General features: G+C 50.7%; 1 non-coding gene across 1 annotated transcript; it reads right to left on the reverse strand.

The window, feature by feature from the left end:
• Positions 1 to 541: 541 nt before the first annotated feature.
• trnag-ucc lies at positions 542 to 613 on the reverse strand. Its single transcript has one exon. It is a non-coding gene; the product is annotated as a tRNA-Gly (tRNA).
• Positions 614 to 17,138: the final 16,525 nt, after the last annotated feature.

Below are 17,138 nucleotides of genomic sequence, written 5' to 3' on the forward strand. Positions count from 1 at the left end.
ATTACTAGGGGCATAGGTTTAATGTGCGAAGGGCAAGGTTGAGAGGAGATGTACGAGGCACGTTTTTTTACACAGAGGGTCGTTCTTGATCCTCGCATGAGTGGGGATAGTTTCTTCCCCTCTACTCTGTTCAGGCCCGCTCGGGAATTAAAAAGCTCTATCAGATCTCCTCTCAAATTTCCCTTCTGCAAGGAAAATTGTAACTGTGGAGCGTGAGGGAACATAGAACATAGAACATAGAACAGTACAGATCCTTCGGCCCTCGATGCTGTGCCGAGCAATGATCACCCTACTCAAACCCACGTATCCACCCTATACCCGTAACCCAACAACCCCCCCTTAACATTACTTTTATTAGGAAACTACAGGCAATTTAGCACGGCCAATCCACCTAACCCGCACATCTTTGGACTGTGGGAGGAAACCGGAGCACCACACAGACAGTAACCCAGCCGGGAATCGAACCTGGGACCCTGGAGCTGTGAAGCATTTATGCTAACCACCATGCTACCCTGCTGCCCCAAAGTTTCTAATTTGTTATTGCGATGGCCGGGAATCGAACCCGGGTCAACTGCTTGGAAGGCAGCTATGCTCACCACTATACCACCATCGCTCACCATCGATGGGGTCCTTGGATCATGAAGAGTTATTATAGAGGTGTGTGTGTGTCAGTATAGTTCATTGAAAGAGTGTCCTTGAGGAGGGAGAGAGCTGAGCAGGTTTAGGGAGGAATTCCAGAGCTTGGGACCCACACAGCTGAAGGCAATGATATATATTAATGATCTAGACCTTGGTGTGCAGGAGACAATTTCAAAGTTTGCAGGTGACACAAAACTTGGAAATATTGTAAACTGTGAAGGGGACAATGTAGAACTTCAGAAGGACAGAGACAAGTTAGTGGGGTGGGCAGAGAGGGGGCAGATGCAGTTCAATGCGGAGAAGTGTGCGGTGATGTGTTTTGGTAGGAAGGACGTGGAGAGAGAATATAAAATAAGGGGTAAATTCTCAAAGGAGCGAAGGATCAGAGGCACCTGGGTGTATCTGTGCTGAGACCATTGAAGGTGACAGGACAGGTGGAGAGGGGTTAATAAAGCAGAGAGTATTCTGGGCTTTATTAACAGGGGCGGAGAGTACAGGAGTGAGGAGGTTATACTGAACTTACACAAGACACTAGTTAGATCCCAGCTGGAATATTGGGCACAGTTCTGGGGCCACACTATAGGAAGGATGTGAACACATTGGCGGGAGCGTGGGAGAGGTTTACAGGAACGGTTCCAGGGATGAGAAACTTCAGAGATGAGGATAGATTGGAGAGGTTGGGAATGTTCTCCTGGGAGAGAAGGCGGCCGAGAGGAGATTTGATTGAGATGTTCAAAACCATGAAGGAGGTGGACAGAGTAGACGGGGAGAAACTGTTCCCCCCCCGGAAAAGGATCGAGAACGAGAGGGGCACAAATTTAAAGTGATTTGCCAAAGAAGCTAATGTGATGTGAGGGAGAAACCTTCTCACTCGGCGAGTGACTGGGGTCCGGAATGCACGGCCTGGGAGTATGATGGAGGAAGTTTCAATCGAGGTGTTCGAGAGGGCGTTAGATGATTATTTGAATAGAAGCGATTTGCGGGGGGCGGGGGCCGGGGGCCGGGGGGGGGGGGGGGGGGGTGGAGGGGGAGACAGGGGAATGTCACTAAGTCACGGTGCTCGTTTGCAGAGTGGGTACAGGTATAAAAGTTCTGTGAGTCTGTGGCTGACGACCCTCTGCCGTGACCCAGTAAGCCACGTTGGCTAAGGACAGACAATGAAGATGGGCTTTGCCACTCACAAAGTTGAGACTGAAGATAATGAATCCTGGGATTTAACTTGAAGACACAATTTAATAATCTGCCAATATTCAGCGTGCTCGCTGAATTTCCCATTGTGGTAATGTCCCCCAGCGGGTTAGACAACCTTAACGCTGGGGAGGAGAATTACGTGAAGATGGAAAAGATAACTTGCTCCGTGGAGAGGAGCCTATCGACCTAATTTACATTGAGGATGCTAATATGCACTGGATTCCTGACGCATACTCTGAACTTTCGAGGTACTCTGGCTGCTTTCCCACATTCCCATTAGTAGGATCTGTGCAGGATGTGAAGCGACACACAGTGATCACAGACTTTTCATTACACTGACAGCCACTATCATTTTCAGCTAGCTGATTGTCAGATTGCAGCCATATTAGTGACAGGAATCAGCTCAGGGCGCTGTGTTAGCAGCGGATTGAGAGAGAGGGGGGGGGGGGTGCAGCTCCATCTGATAGACGCAAAATAACAAGTCTTCATTTGTAATAAAGCAAAGACTGCGGGAGCGTCTGTTCATCCATCGGATTGGAATATTGAACCATCGGAGTGTGCGATCCGGACTCTGTGATCCAGACTCTGCGATCCTGAGTGTGCGATCCGGACTCTGCGATCCGGAGTGTGCGATCCGGAGTGTGCGATCCGGAGTGTGCGATCCGGAGTGTGCGATCCGGAGTATGCGATCCGGAGTGTGCGATCCGGAGTGTGCGATCCAGGCTCTGCGATCCGGAGTGTGCGATCCGGAGTGTGCGATCCGGAGTGTGCGATCCGGAGTGTGCGATCCGGACTCTGCAAACCGGAGTGTGCGATCCGGAGTGTGCGATCCGGAGTGTGCGATCCGGACTCTGCAAACCGGAGTGTGCGATCCGGAATGTGCGATCCGGAGTGTGCGATCCGGAATGTGCGATCCGGAGTGTGCGATCCGGAGTGTGCGATCCGGAGTGTGCGATCCGGAGTGTGGGATCCGGAGTGTGGGATCCGGAGTGTGGGATCCGGAGTGTGGGATCCGGATGTGTGGGATCCGGAGTGTGTGATCCGGTGTGTGCGATCCGGAGTGTGCGATCCGGAGTCTGTGCTCCGGACTCTGTGCTCCGGACTCTGCGATCCTGAGTGTGCGAACTGTAGTGTGCGATCCGGAGTGTGCGATCCGGAGTGTGCGATCCGGAGTGTGCGATCCGGAGTGTGCGATCAGGAATGTGCGATCCGGGCTCTGCGATCCGGAGTGTGCGATCCAGAGTGTGCGATCCGGAGTGTGCGATCCGGAATGTGCGATCCGGAGTGTGCGATCCGGAATGTGAGATCCGGAATGTGCGATCCGGAGTGTGCGATCCGGAGTGTGCAATCCGGAGTTTGCGATCCGGAATGTGCGATCAGGAATCTGCGATCCGGAGTGTGCGATCCGGAGTGTGCGATCCGGAGTGTGCGATCAGGAATGTACGATCAGGAGTGTGCGATCCGGAGTGTGCGATCCAGAGTGTGCGAACCGGAGTGTGCGATCCGGAGTCTGTGCTCCGGACTCTGTGCTCCGGACTCTGCGATCCGGAGTGTGCGCTCCGGAGTGTGTGATTTGGAGTGTGCGATCCGGAGTGTGTGATCTAGAATGGGGACTTTGACGATTCCCTGATCCTGCACTTCATGGGAACCAATGGAGACCCTTTGGATGGGTGGGGCAGGCGGGACAGCGGTGGGAGGGGGGCAGATGTGAGGGTGCCTATTGGGGGTCCCTTGGGGATCCCTGTTGGAGTCCCTGTGGGGGTGGGGGTGGGGGCGGGGGGGGGGGGCATCAGCGGAGAAAGGAGACTTGTTTAGATAATTTAGCGTGGTAATAATCTGTAACGGATTGTTTCACTGTGTCATGTTCCTGGGCTTTGATTTGATCTGTGTCAGGAACCGACCTCTCTCTGAACAAGTAATAATAATAATCTTCATTGTCACAAGTAGGCTTACATTAACACTGCAATGTTACTGTGAAAATCCCCAAGTCGCCTGTTCGGGTCACAGAGAGAGAATTCAGAATGTCCAATTCACCGAATAAGCACGTCTTTCGGGACTTGTGCTTTGTTTTGCTTTTGGGGAGGAAAGAAGACGATCTGCTGGGGAAGGAACACACCAGCTCCTGAAGCTCCAGGCACAGTCCCAAAGCAGCAGTGAATGGAGGTTACTCCGAAATCACTCTGCGTTCTGACATCAACTGGCTGCAAGTTTACCCGGAGTTCGCTTGAAAAGTGGGGCAAGAGTCACTGATCGTTTCCCTGGTCAGTGCTGAGAAACTAACTGTATATATAACCCCAACACCATTGCAACAACTCCCCCATTTATCCCTTTCCCTCGTATCATTGGCTTGTAACTATTTGGCAGAATTCCTCTACTTTACTTACTTTTTGATGTGCGCATGTGTATGTGTGTGCGTGAGCGTGCGTGTGAATGCGTGTGTGTGTGTATGTATGCATGTGCATGTGAGTGTACCTGTGTGTATCATAGAATCATAGAATTTACAGTGCAGAAGGAGGCCATTCAGCCCATTGAGTCTGCACCGGCCCTTGGAAAGAGCATCCTACCCAAGGTCAACAACTCCACCCTATCCCCATAACCCAGTAACCCCACCCAACACTAAGGGCAATTTTGGACACTAAGGGCAATTTAGCATGGCCAATCCACCTAACCTGCACATCTTTGGACTGTGGGAGGAAACCGGAGGACCCGGAGGAAACCCACGCACACACGGGGAGGATGTGCAGACTCCGCACAGTCAGTGACCCAAGCCGGAATCGAACCTGGGACCCTGGAGCTGTGAAGCGATTGTGCTATCCACAATGCTACCGTGCTGCCCCTGCGTATGTGTGTTTGTGTGTGTATGTGTGTTTGCACGTGTTGTGAGAGAGTGTTGGGCTATTTCGAAAGAGTAATTATTATATTTCTATTTCCCATATCGTCTGTTACCAAGCCCTTGCCTGATTAATCTGGATTTATAGTAAAATACTAATGTTGTTGTTTATTGAAGAAACCGGAGAATTGATTGGTCATTCTCGGATGAATAGAAAAAGCACATATTTGGCTGTACAGCTCGCTGGAGAAACTATTGAAATATGTGGTGTGACCCGTGGAGTAGTGGAACTAGAGACAGACAGAGCGCTCCTCCCATCTGGATCATAACCCTGTCCACAATTAGGAGAATGAATTGCCCGAGGGAGTTCCTATTCATTAAACAAAAGATAAATCCATAAACTTGAGATCACCCAAAAATCTATTGCACATATCTTAACTCCAACAAGTACCGTACACCCATCACCTCTGTGCTCACTGACCTTTCACCCATCACCTCTGTGCTCGCTGACCTTTCACCCATCACCTCTGTGCTCACTGACCTTTCACCCATCACCTCTGTGCTCGCTGACCTTTCACCCATTACCCCTGTGCTCACTGACCTTTCACCCATTACCCCTGTGCTCGCTGACCTTTCACCCATTACCCCTGTGCTCACTGACCTTTCACCCATTACCCCTGTGCTCACTGACCTTTCACCCATTACCCCTGTGCTCGCTGACCTTTCACCCATTACCCCTGTGCTTGCTGACCTACTTTGGGTCCCAATCAACTAGTGCCTTTATTTTAACATTTTCGTCCTTTGTTTTCAAATTTCTTGTCCTTTCCTCTCTCTGTTACCTCCTCCAGACCCACCATCTTCGCTATCTCTGTAACCTCCTCCAGACCCACCATCCTCTCTATCTATGTAACCTCCTCCAGCCCCACCATGCTCCCTATCTATGTAACCTCCTCCAGACCCACCACCCTCCCTATCTCTGTTACCTCCTCCAGCCCCAACACCCTTCAAGTCATCTACACTTTCCCAGTCTTTGTCTTTTGTCCCTAACTGATTGGAATCACAGCACCAGTGACCGCCTGCATCCCAACCTCTGGAACTCCCTCTGCAAACCTCCCCAGCTCATTAAACCTGTGCCGATGGCCAGGCTTGAGTCACCTGTCTTTGTATCTCCTCAAATGGTTTAGTGCCAAGTTTCGATGTTAAAAGTCCCTTGAAGTTCGTCGAAAGCCTTGTATAAATGTAAACGGTGCTTGTTTCTGGTCACCTGCCAATTTGTTTTGTGTCTAACATGTCTAGCAGGCAAACCACATTGCTGCAGTTGTCTACGCTACCCTCTGTTGAATAGACTTGCATTCGAGGCATTATAAACAGACCCATCCCTCCACAAGGAAGCAACATGAATAGTTAATTGCAGAAGGCCAAAGATAAACCCAAACTTGTGACGTGTAGCAGATGGACTGTGCGCCGAGGTAAGATTGATAACCCTGTCCAATCGCACCATCAGCGACTTTAACTAAATGTGAAACTGAGCATGTATCCAGCAGAGGGAGCTAAATGATGGAGTGAAACTGTTGTATAAAGCTGAAAAGGATCACTTTAAACTGGAGCTAAATATATTTTGGAGTCAACGCTAATCGAGCGAAGAATATTGACCAAGCCAACTTGTGCTTTTCGAGGAACATCAGGGGCTCATTAGCAAGCACCAGGGCAGGTTTAGCACCAACAGGAGGAGGGAGAGAGGCTTGGCTGACAGGGGAAGGATGCGAGGAGGCGCTGAACGCAGAATCAGCAGTGACAGCAACTGGTCAAGCAGAATGGCCTGTTCCTGAAATCAAAACAGAAAACGCTGGACAAACTCCAGAATCCTCTGTGGGGAGAAGCGCCGAGTCAATGTTTCGAGCCCAATTAGCTCTTATTCAGAACTGACCTGTTTCTGCATCCTGTAATCCATAGTTACAGAGAAAAAGCCACAAGGAAATAGAAAATCATTTATTTTAAACCTTTCCTTTATTAGTGACGAATGTGAGGGGTGGGAAATCAGTGGATAAAACTTACTGGATAAACTCCAGACAGAGTTAGCAAGTCCACATTCAAATGACATCATCCCCAACAATGCGGCACTCCCTCAGTACTGACCCTCTGACAGTGCGGCACTCCCTCAGTACTGACCCTCTGACAGTGCAGCACTCCCTCAGTACTGACCCTCTGACAGTGCAGCACTCCCTCAGTACTGACCCTCTGACAGTGCGGCACTCCCTCAGTACTGACCCTCTGACAGTGCGGCACTCCCTCAGTACTGACCCTCTGACAGTGCGGCACTCCCTCAGTACTGACCCTCTGACAGTGCGGCACTCCCTCAGTACTGACCCTCTGACAGTGCGGCACTCCCTCAGTACTGACCCTCTGACAGTGAGGCACTCCCTCAGTACTGACCCTCTGACAGTGCGGCACTCCCTCAGTACTGACCCTCTGACAGTGCAGCACTCCCTCAGTACTGACCCTCTGACAGTGCAGCACTCTCTCAGTACTGACCCTCTGACAGTGCAGCACTCCCTCAGTACTGACCCTCTGACAGTGCGGCACTCCCTCAGTACTGACCCTCTGACAGTGCGGCACTCCCTCAGTACTGACCCTCTGACAGTGCGGCACACCCTCAGTCCTGACCCTCTGACAGTGCGGCACTCCCTCAGTACTGACCCTCTGATAGTGCAGCACTCCCTCAGTACTGACCCTCTGACAGTGCGGCACTCCCTCAGTACTGACCCTCTGACAGTGCAGCACTCCCTCAGTACTGACCCTCTGACAGTGCAGCACTCTCTCAGTACTGACCCTCTGACAGTGCAGCACTCCCTCAGTACTGACCCTCTGACAGTGCGGCACTCCCTCAGTACTGACCCTCTGACAGTGCGGCACTCCCTCAGTACTGACCCTCTGACAGTGCGGCACTCCCTCAGTACTGACCCTCTGACACTGCGGCACTCCCTCAGTCCTGACCCTCTGACAGTGCAGCACTCCCTCAGTACTGACCCTCTGACAGTGCGGCACACCCTCAGTCCTGACCCTCTGACAGTGCGGCACTCCCTCAGTACTGACCCTCTGATAGTGCAGCACTCCCTCAGTACTGACCCTCTGACAGTGCGGCACTCCCTCAGTACTGACCCTCTGACAGTGCAGCACTCCCTCAGTACTGACCCTCTGACAGTGCAGCACTCTCTCAGTACTGACCCTCTGACAGTGCAGCACTCCTTCAGTACTGACCCTCTGACAGTGCGGCACTCCCTCAGTACTGACCCTCTGACAGTGCGGCACACCCTCAGTCCTGACCCTCTGACAGTGCGGCACTCCCTCAGTACTGACCCTCTGATAGTGCAGCACTCCCTCAGTACTGACCCTCTGACAGTGCGGCACTCCCTCAGTACTGACCCTCTGACAGTGCGGCACTCCCTCAGCACTGACCCTCTGACAGTGCGGCACTCCCTCAGCACTGACCCTCTGACAGTGCAGCACTCCCTCAGTACTGACCCTCTGACAGTGCAGCACTCCCTCAGTACTGACCCTCTGACAGTGCGGCACACCCTCAGTCCTGACCCTCTGACAGTGCGGCACTCCCTCAGTACTGACCCTCTGATAGTGCAGCACTCCCTCAGTACTGACCCTCTGACAGTGCGGCACTCCCTCAGTACTGACCCTCTGACAGTGCAGCACTCCCTCAGTACTGACCCTCTGACAGTGCAGCACTCTCTCAGTACTGACCCTCTGACAGTGCAGCACTCCTTCAGTACTGACCCTCTGACAGTGCGGCACTCCCTCAGTACTGACCCTCTGACAGTGCAGCACACCCTCAGTCCTGACCCTCTGACAGTGCGGCACTCCCTCAGTACTGACCCTCTGATAGTGCAGCACTCCCTCAGTACTGACCCTCTGACAGTGCGGCACTCCCTCAGTACTGACCCTCTGACAGTGCGGCACTCCCTCAGCACTGACCCTCTGACAGTGCAGCACTCCCTCAGTACTGACCCTCTGACAGTGCGGCACTCCCTCAGTACTGACCCTCTGACAGTGCGACACTCCCTCAGTACTGACCCTCTGACAGTGCGGCACTCCCTCAGTACTGACCCTCTGACAGTGCGGCACTCCCTCAGTACTGACCCTCTGACAGTGCGGCACTCCCTCAGTACTGACCCTCTGACAGTGCGGCGCTCCCTCAGTACTGACCCTCTGACAGTGCAGCACTCCCTCAGTACTGACCCTCTGACAGTGCGGCACTCCCTCAGTACTGACCCTCTGACAGTGCGGCACTCCCTCAGTACTGACCCTCTGACAGTGCGGCACACCCTCAGTACTGACCCTCTGACAGTGCGGCACTCCCTCAGTACTGACCCTCTGACAGTGCGGCACTCCCTCAGTACTGACCCTCTGACAGTGCGGCGCTCCCTCAGTACTGACCCTCTGACAGTGCAGCACTCCCTCAGTACTGACCCTCTGACAGTGCGGCACTCCCTCAGTACTGACCCTCTGACAGTGCGGCACTCCCTCAGTACTGACCCTCTGACAGTGCGGCACTCCCTCAGTACTGACCCTCTGACAGTGCAGCACTCCCTCAGTACGGACCCTCTGACAGTGCGGCACTCCCTCAGTACTGACCCTCTGACAGTGCGGCGCTCCCTCAGTCCTGACTGTTGTTTTGGATTTTCTGCTGAACGTTCTGGAGTTTACTCAGTGGGGAGCTAAATTACATCACTTCCTGTCTCCAGAATCCCGCCTCCAAGCTGCTTCCATTGGCCGCCTCACTCACAGTGCCCGCGCTCTTCATGGCCAATGAAAAAATGATTGGACTCTTTGTTAGCCGAGTAGATGATTCTTGATTGTTGAACAGACCTTTAACTCCACAGCTGGTATCTAATAAATAAAAATGTTCAAAGGAAATTGGAACTTTTAGCCCTCCAATAACTTTTCTCCCGGTTGCAATTTGGCAAATGTGAATTTGATTATTTTCGGTGAAGGAAATGGTGAAAAATAACGGGGCGTAGCACCAGGTGAATTGCTCCTTTAGGGGGCCAGACTCGGCGTGAAGGACCACATGGCCTCTTTCTGTGTTGTTGCTTCTATTATGGTTCTTTCTGCGCTTCAACGGTTTCCCAGGGATGAACGTGTGATCCCCTGATGGCCCCTGGACAATCCCCTGCTGGCCATGTTCTGGCTGAGGTGCAGAGGACAGGCTCTCCTGGGTTTAGAAGGATGAGGGGGGATCTTATTGAAACTTACAGGATACTGTGAGGCCTGGATAGAGTGGACGTGGGGAGGATGTTTCCACTTGTAGGAAAAACTAAAAGCAGAGGACACAATGTCAGACTAAAGGGACAATCCTTTAAAACAGAGATGAGGAGGAATTTCTTCAGCCGGAAGGTTGTGAATCTGTGGAACGGTTTGCTGCAGAAGGCTGTGGAGGCCAAATCACTGAGCGTCTTTAAGACAGAGTGATGTGACCATCAATTCACTAGAGACACGATTGGAAGTAAACTGTGGTTGTAATAGTCTTACAACTGAGCCTGCCTGCGACCAGAAGAACTGAGATCAGGCTCACGGCTGCAGCACTTTATACTTCTGGTAGTGGGAGGGGCCATGGGCGGAGCCATGGGCGGAGTCAAGGGTGGAGCCCAGTACAAACTCCTCATCTCCCCCTATGGGCAGAGCCGTGCAACGGCTCACATACAGAGCCCACAAGGACATAATACAATGCAATGCAATACAGTGTGAATTACAATACAGTTTGAATTCACCACACAGAGATAGATAAGTTCTTAATTAATAAAGAGATCGGGGTTATCGTAGAATCATAGAATTTACAGTGCAGAAGAGGCCTTTTGGCCCATCGTGTCTGCAACGGCCCTTGGAATAAGCACCCTATTTCAGCCCACACCCCCATCCTATCCCCATAGCCCAGTAACCCCACCTAACCATTCTGAACACTAAAGGAATTTTATCATGGCCAATCCACCCAACCTGCCCATCTTTGGACGTTGGGGGCGGCACGGTGGCACAGTGGTTAGCATTGCTGCCTACGGCGCTGAGGACCCGGGTTCGAATCCCGGCCCTGGGTCACTGTCTGTGAGGAGTTTGCACATTCTCCCTGTGTCTGCATGGGTTTCACCCCCACAACCCAAAGATGTGCAGGTTAGGTGGATTGGCTACTTTAAATTGCCCCTTAATTGGAAAAAATGAATTGGATAGTCTAAATTTATAAAAAAAAAATCTTTGGACGTTGGGAGGAAACCGGAGCACCCGGAGGAAACCCACGCAGACACGGGGAGGACGCGCAGACTCCACACAGACAGTGACCCAAGCCGGGAATCGAACCTGGGACCCTGGCGCTGTGAAGCAACAGTGCTAACCACTGTGCCACCGTGCCGCCCGGTTATTGGGAGAAGGCAGGGGAATGGGCAGGAGAAACACATCAGCCATGATTGAATGGCGGAGCAGACTCGATGGGCCGAGTGGCAGATTTCTTATGGTTTTAAGGAAGGAAGGATTGTGATTGGGTGGAAAGGCCTCTCCTCCTGACTCCGGTGCACCGCACAAAACCTGTTGATCGGGAATGTGATTCCGGGGGCCCTTCGAGCAGATCCTCAGCCAGGATAATGCCTGCCCTTTAAGCCTGCCTGTGGGGTCGGGTCAGTACAACATCTGAGGCTCGGACAGCGTCATCAGCAATTTAGAATTTTAGAGCCAATTGTCAAATATTTGATCCTGAAAACTTCAGATTGTATCTGAAAGGTTCAAAAGGCCCGAGCAGTGACATCAGAGCCCCTTCTATTCATCTCCCTGCTCCCTATTAAGACAGGAGTTTACATTTCATGCATATAAAGGCGAGTTGCCATGGTTACCGTTCGCTTGTGACTGTCAAAAACTGCAGTCATTTAAGTTGGAGCCTGAGGTAGAGCGAACATCAAGGCCAATATATCACATTTCCCACAAAGCACAATGAGGTTTCATCGCATCAAATGTTCCTGCTGCATCGGCAGAGTTTTATTCTTGGGAGGGGGCTGCGGGAGGGGAGTGGAGCTCCGATTGAAACTGAAATGTGATTTGCCCGTCTCCTTGCCACCCTGAAGGGGCAGCCTCGATCTGCGTGCTCCTGTCTGTCACGCGGCCTCGGGTGCCTCACCCCGCTGCGACCCAGCAAGTGATTGTCAGCAGACATCACCGCCCAATCATGCCTCTGCCATGGGCCTATCTCTCCCTCAGGGACAGGCTGAACCAACTCAGGCCAGCACCTGTCACGACCAAGGGGTGAATCGCTGTGATACCCGGAGGTACTGACCATTTTCCAAATGAACGTTATCCTCACGTCGCCAATGAGAGGAAAGCCGCTGGACAGGCTTTCATTTTTTAAATCTCTTACTGTAACACAACAATTAAAATCAACATTAGTCAAACATGAATTTAAAAAATAATTTCAAAGTACCCAATTATTTTTATTTCCAATTATAATACAATAACAATCTTTATTGTCTTAAGTAGGCTTAGATTAACACTGCAGTGAAGTTACTGTGAAAAGCTCCGTGGCCATTCCGCCTAACCTGCCTATCTTTGAATTCTGGGGGCGAGACCCATGCAGACGGGGCGAATGTGCAAACTCTGCCTGGACAGTGACCCGGGGCTGGCATCAAACCCGGGTCCTCAGCGCTGTAGGCAGCAGTGCTACCCACTGCGCCACCGTGCCGCCCAATTCAAATGTTAATTATCAGCTGAAGAAAATCCTCCTCATCTCGGTTCCAAATAAGCATCCGTTTAGTCTGAGGTATATCAGAGGGAAAATTTGCTTCAATAGTTCAAAGATACGTTCCGGTGTCATTCGAAGCACATGCATTATTTCCCACACAAATGTGACCTCACATTCTTTCTGCTCAATCTCCGTTTTGAAGGAACCCTTACTTCCTGTATTGTTGCTTCGGTTCTTGAGTCACACTCTGGGCACCGCACCTTTAGGAACGATGTGGACGCATTGCAGCGGGTGCAGAACAGATTCACCAAAATGGTTCCAGGGATGAGGAAACTCCAGCTATGCGGACAGTTCGGAAACGTTGGGATTGTTTTCATTGGAAGCGAAGGCCGAGATGAGAGTTGATGGCTGAGCTCCAAGCCACGAGGGGTCTGGACAGAGTAGATAGGGAGAGACTGTTCCCAATGGCGGAAGGATCGACAACGGGAGGGGCAAAGATTTAAGGTGATTGGTGGAAGAAGCGTGGGGGGGGGGGGGGGGGAGCGCCTGGGAAGAAAAGTCTCTCCTTGCAGCGAGTGGTTAAGGTCTGAAATGCAGTGCCCGGGAATATGGTGGAGGCAGGGTCAACGGAAGCTTTTGAAAGGGGACAGAATCGTTATTCGGAAAGGAAAAATGAGCAGGGCTGCGGGGAGTGGGAATTAGCACGGCCCCATTGGGCAGAATGGCCTCATTCTGCACTGTAGTCAATTCTAAGAGTTGCTAACCGCCCAGGATTTAAGTCACTTTAACCTGGGGTGAGGCCAAGACAGGCTGCACATTGTGCCAATTTTAATTCTGACGGTTAGTGTGATCTTTCTCATCTCTGCCTGGCATTGCCTGAGGATTCAAATGAAAGTCAGCGTCTACATTTCACTGATAGGAACATCAGAAGTGAATTCTAATCTTTGCCATTGTTTCAGATGCTGTCAGGTCATCGAGGCTAATCACTGATTTTTTCCACAATGTGCAGTATCTGGCCTTCATCACATTCCTGTAGGACAAGCTTTCCTATTTGTTACTAATCAGTCCAACTCTGATCAGTCAGCTCTGGAGACGGCAGTAAACGCTCAGGTTGCTCATGAAGGCTGAGAGCAGAAAGGAAAGCAGATTGGAGCTTTCCATTTCTCGTTACGACCCTGTTGTTCGGGGGCGGGGGGGGGTGAATTTGGGAGGGGGAGGGGTCAGTGTGTCAGGTTGGTAATTCCCCAACAGAAAGATAAGACTCCACCTTCTCTCTCAGTTCACTTATTGCTGAACCCCCCCCCCCCCCGCCCATCCCGCGTCCCCGCCCTCGTTACCCACTGACTCTTCGAGCCCATTCCCGGCGGTTCATTTCCCTCCAACTATTTACCTAATTCCCTTCGGGAAGTTATTGTTAAATCCGCTCCCACTCCCTTTCGGGCAGCACCTTTGCAAGGGTCTTTCCTTTATTTATTTTTTGCCGTTATCATTTTTGATCCACGGATGCTTAATGGACATGCGTCTTTAAATCAAGCAGCAGAGAGAAGGAGGAATTGAAAATTGACAGCGGAGAACACTCTGCTAGCTCTGGACAGAAAAACCCAGACTTTTCAGCACCCATGGGGTTGGGATGGGACTCGGTTTGATTGGTTTTCTGGAGGCAAATGAATTGGCCAAAGGCCGTGTTCTGCCTGGTAACAGGCGGTGATTGGCTCCTGCCTCAATGGGATGGTTTCCTGAGACCCAAGACAAGTAGCGTTTTGACCTGGTTTCGCTGTCTCTCTCTCTCTCTCTCTCCATGAATCTACAGTGAAAACCATTACAGACTGGAAACAGAAATCTCGACGTGAAAGCCTGGTTTGAAGGACGGTGTTCAAGACACAGTCAGCTAAAACACACATTTTATCCCTTTCATTACCCCTCTTCTCCCCTCTGTGTTTCTCTGTCCTGTGATGTGAGCGCGTGTGTAGAGGGTGGGCAAGTTAAAGTGGGGGGAGATTAGGAATTGGATTTTATATTTACAAAGAATTGTTAGTGTTTTGATTCCGTGTCAAGTGGGGCTGGAAGTGACGGGGCCCCAGCCCAGGGGGTAACACCTTCCAGATTATAACAAATCCCCATGTTTAAAAAAAAAAAATTCTCTAAGTTCCCTCAGTGGCTCTTTCAAAAATTGCTTTAAATCTTTGTCCCTATGGTTACCGATCTTGCTGCCAGCTCAGAACGATTACTTCCAGTTTACTCCATAAAGACCTTTATGATTTTGAACACTTCGATTAAACATCCTCTTAACCTTTACCACCATAAATACAAAACCTCCACACTGGACAAAAAAGTTTGGCCAAAGCTTCTTCTCCAGAAGCCCAGCAATGGGCATTGAGTGACATATGTCGCAAATCGACCTCCGTTAACTGGAGTCGACTGAAATCCAGTCATCGTCGTTGTAATTACAATATATTCTCCTTCTTTTAGTAATCATCCAACCTCTGTTTGGAAGCTGTCATTGATTTTTTTAATGCTTCCGCGAGCTGTGGGCATCTTTAGCAAGGCCTGCATTTATTGCCCACCTCGAATTGCCCCTGGTGGTGAGCTGCCTTCTTGAATCGCTGCACTCCCTGTGGTGTAGGTACACCTGCAGTGCTGTTAGAGAGGGAGTTCCAGGATGTTGCCCCAGTAACAGTGAAGGAACTCTGGGAGCTACAGTATTAATATAGCTAGTCCCGTTCAGTTTCTGGTCAATGGTAACGTCCTGGATGTTGATAGTGGGGGATTCAGTGATGGTAATGTCATTGAATGACAAGAGGTGATGGTTAGTCACTCTTGTTAGAGATATTTATTGCCTGACACTATGTGCTGCAGTGTCTGAGGAGTTATGAATGCTACACGATTATCAGCGAACATTCACACTCCTGATATTATGATGGAGGGAAGATCATTGATGAAGCAATTGAAGGCATCTGGGCCCAGGATACTACCCTGATACGTAATCGCAATGTCTGCCAACAAGTCCACACCCCCACCATTACGAATCATTTTGTTCAATTTCTCCTTTCGTGGTCGAGTTCCTTATCTTAAGACCATGGTTATTGATGGATGTGAACGACCTAATTTCTTCAGCCTTGTTTATTAATTTGATCATTTTGAATACCTTTTTCAAATCCCCTTCAGTCCGTCAGTCTGCTCACTGGAGCCACTTTGAATAATTCAAATCTTTCGCCCATGTCTTTGTCACCTCCATCCTTGACTATTACAGCACCCTTGTGGAGAATATCTAATCACCACCCTCAGCACAATTAGTGTCATCCAAATCCCGGCTGTCTGCTTTGTAATTTGCACCAAGTCCTCTTCAACCATCACCCTTCCTATTGCAATATAAAAGCAAATTATAAAAACACATATGGAATGCACTACTTCACTGGCAGAGGAATAGAATATAAAAATGAGGATATAATGTTGGAATTGTAGAAAACACTGGTGAGGCCACAGCTGGAGTATTGTGTGCAGTTCTGGTCACCACATTACAGGAAGGATGTTATTGCTCTGGAGAGAGAGCAGAGGAGGGTTACAAGAATGTTGCAGGAAAAGTGTAGCTATGAGGAGAGACTGGAGAGGTTGGGGTTATTTTCCTTGGATCAAAGAAGGCTGAGTGGTGACTTAATTGAGTTGTACAGAATTATGAGGACAAGAGATAGAGTGGGCAGGATAAAATTGTTTCCCTTGGTGGAGGATTCTAGAACCAAGGGACAAAGATTCAAGATAAGAGGCAGAAGGTGTAGAGGGGACACGAGGAAGAATGTTTTTACCCAGAGGGTAGCGGGAGTCTGGAATTCGCTGCCCGAGTTGCTCGTGGAGGCAGAGACCCTAAACTATGTTACAAAAGACCTGGATCTGCATCTGCTGTAAACTATGGACAGGGTACAGGAAGGTGGGATTAGAAAGGGCACCTGGTGTTATATTACCCTGCTAATATATTGTTACTCTTTGCTTCGTAATCCAGAATGGGTTGATGGTGCGATTATAAAGAAACCACCAATCTCTAACTCAAAGCAAAACTGATTTATTGAATAACGATTGATTAATATTGAGTTTGCACATTCCACAGAAATATAACAAGTAATAATGTAATCTATATTTAAGTAATAACTAATTTAAACTACAAAACTACAGGCGTTGCTTCTATCTGATCTTAACTATGCTGCAATCTCTCACTCTGCTTACACTCTACTGACTGGACCCAAGATTCCCTGAGTTCTTGGCCGGGATTCACCGATATCGCGGCCAAGTGTTCACGCCAAGGTCAAAACTGTCTTGAGCGATGCTGGTCTCAAGGGGCCTTCAGGCCCAATAATTTTCCTCTTCTTCCGGGGCTAGAATGGCGGCGGATTGCTGTGCGCTGCTCCGGCGCCGAAAGCCAGCCCTACACGGCCAGCACGGGTCTGTACATGCGCGCCTTGGCCGTCTCCGCACCGGTGCAGAGCAACATGACGCCGACCGATTGGCGGGCCTGCGCGGCAGGAAGTAGCCCCCTCCAGATCGCGGCCGCCCGCCGATCGGAAGCTCCCGATCACGGGCCTGGACCCTGTGGAGGCCCCCCCCCAGAGTCAGATCCCCCCCGCCCCCCTCACCAGGATGTCCACATCGGCCTGCGTCTGGGCTCCCGCCGGGTGGTACCAGGTCTGAACCAGGGCAGTGGGACTCGGCGGGAGTATGGCCCGTTGTGCGCGGAGAATCGGTGTGGGGGCCTATTTCAGCGGCCCC

Source organism: Scyliorhinus canicula, chromosome 27, assembly GCF_902713615.1.
Source record: "Scyliorhinus canicula chromosome 27, sScyCan1.1, whole genome shotgun sequence".
NCBI lineage: Eukaryota > Metazoa > Chordata > Chondrichthyes > Carcharhiniformes > Scyliorhinidae > Scyliorhinus > Scyliorhinus canicula.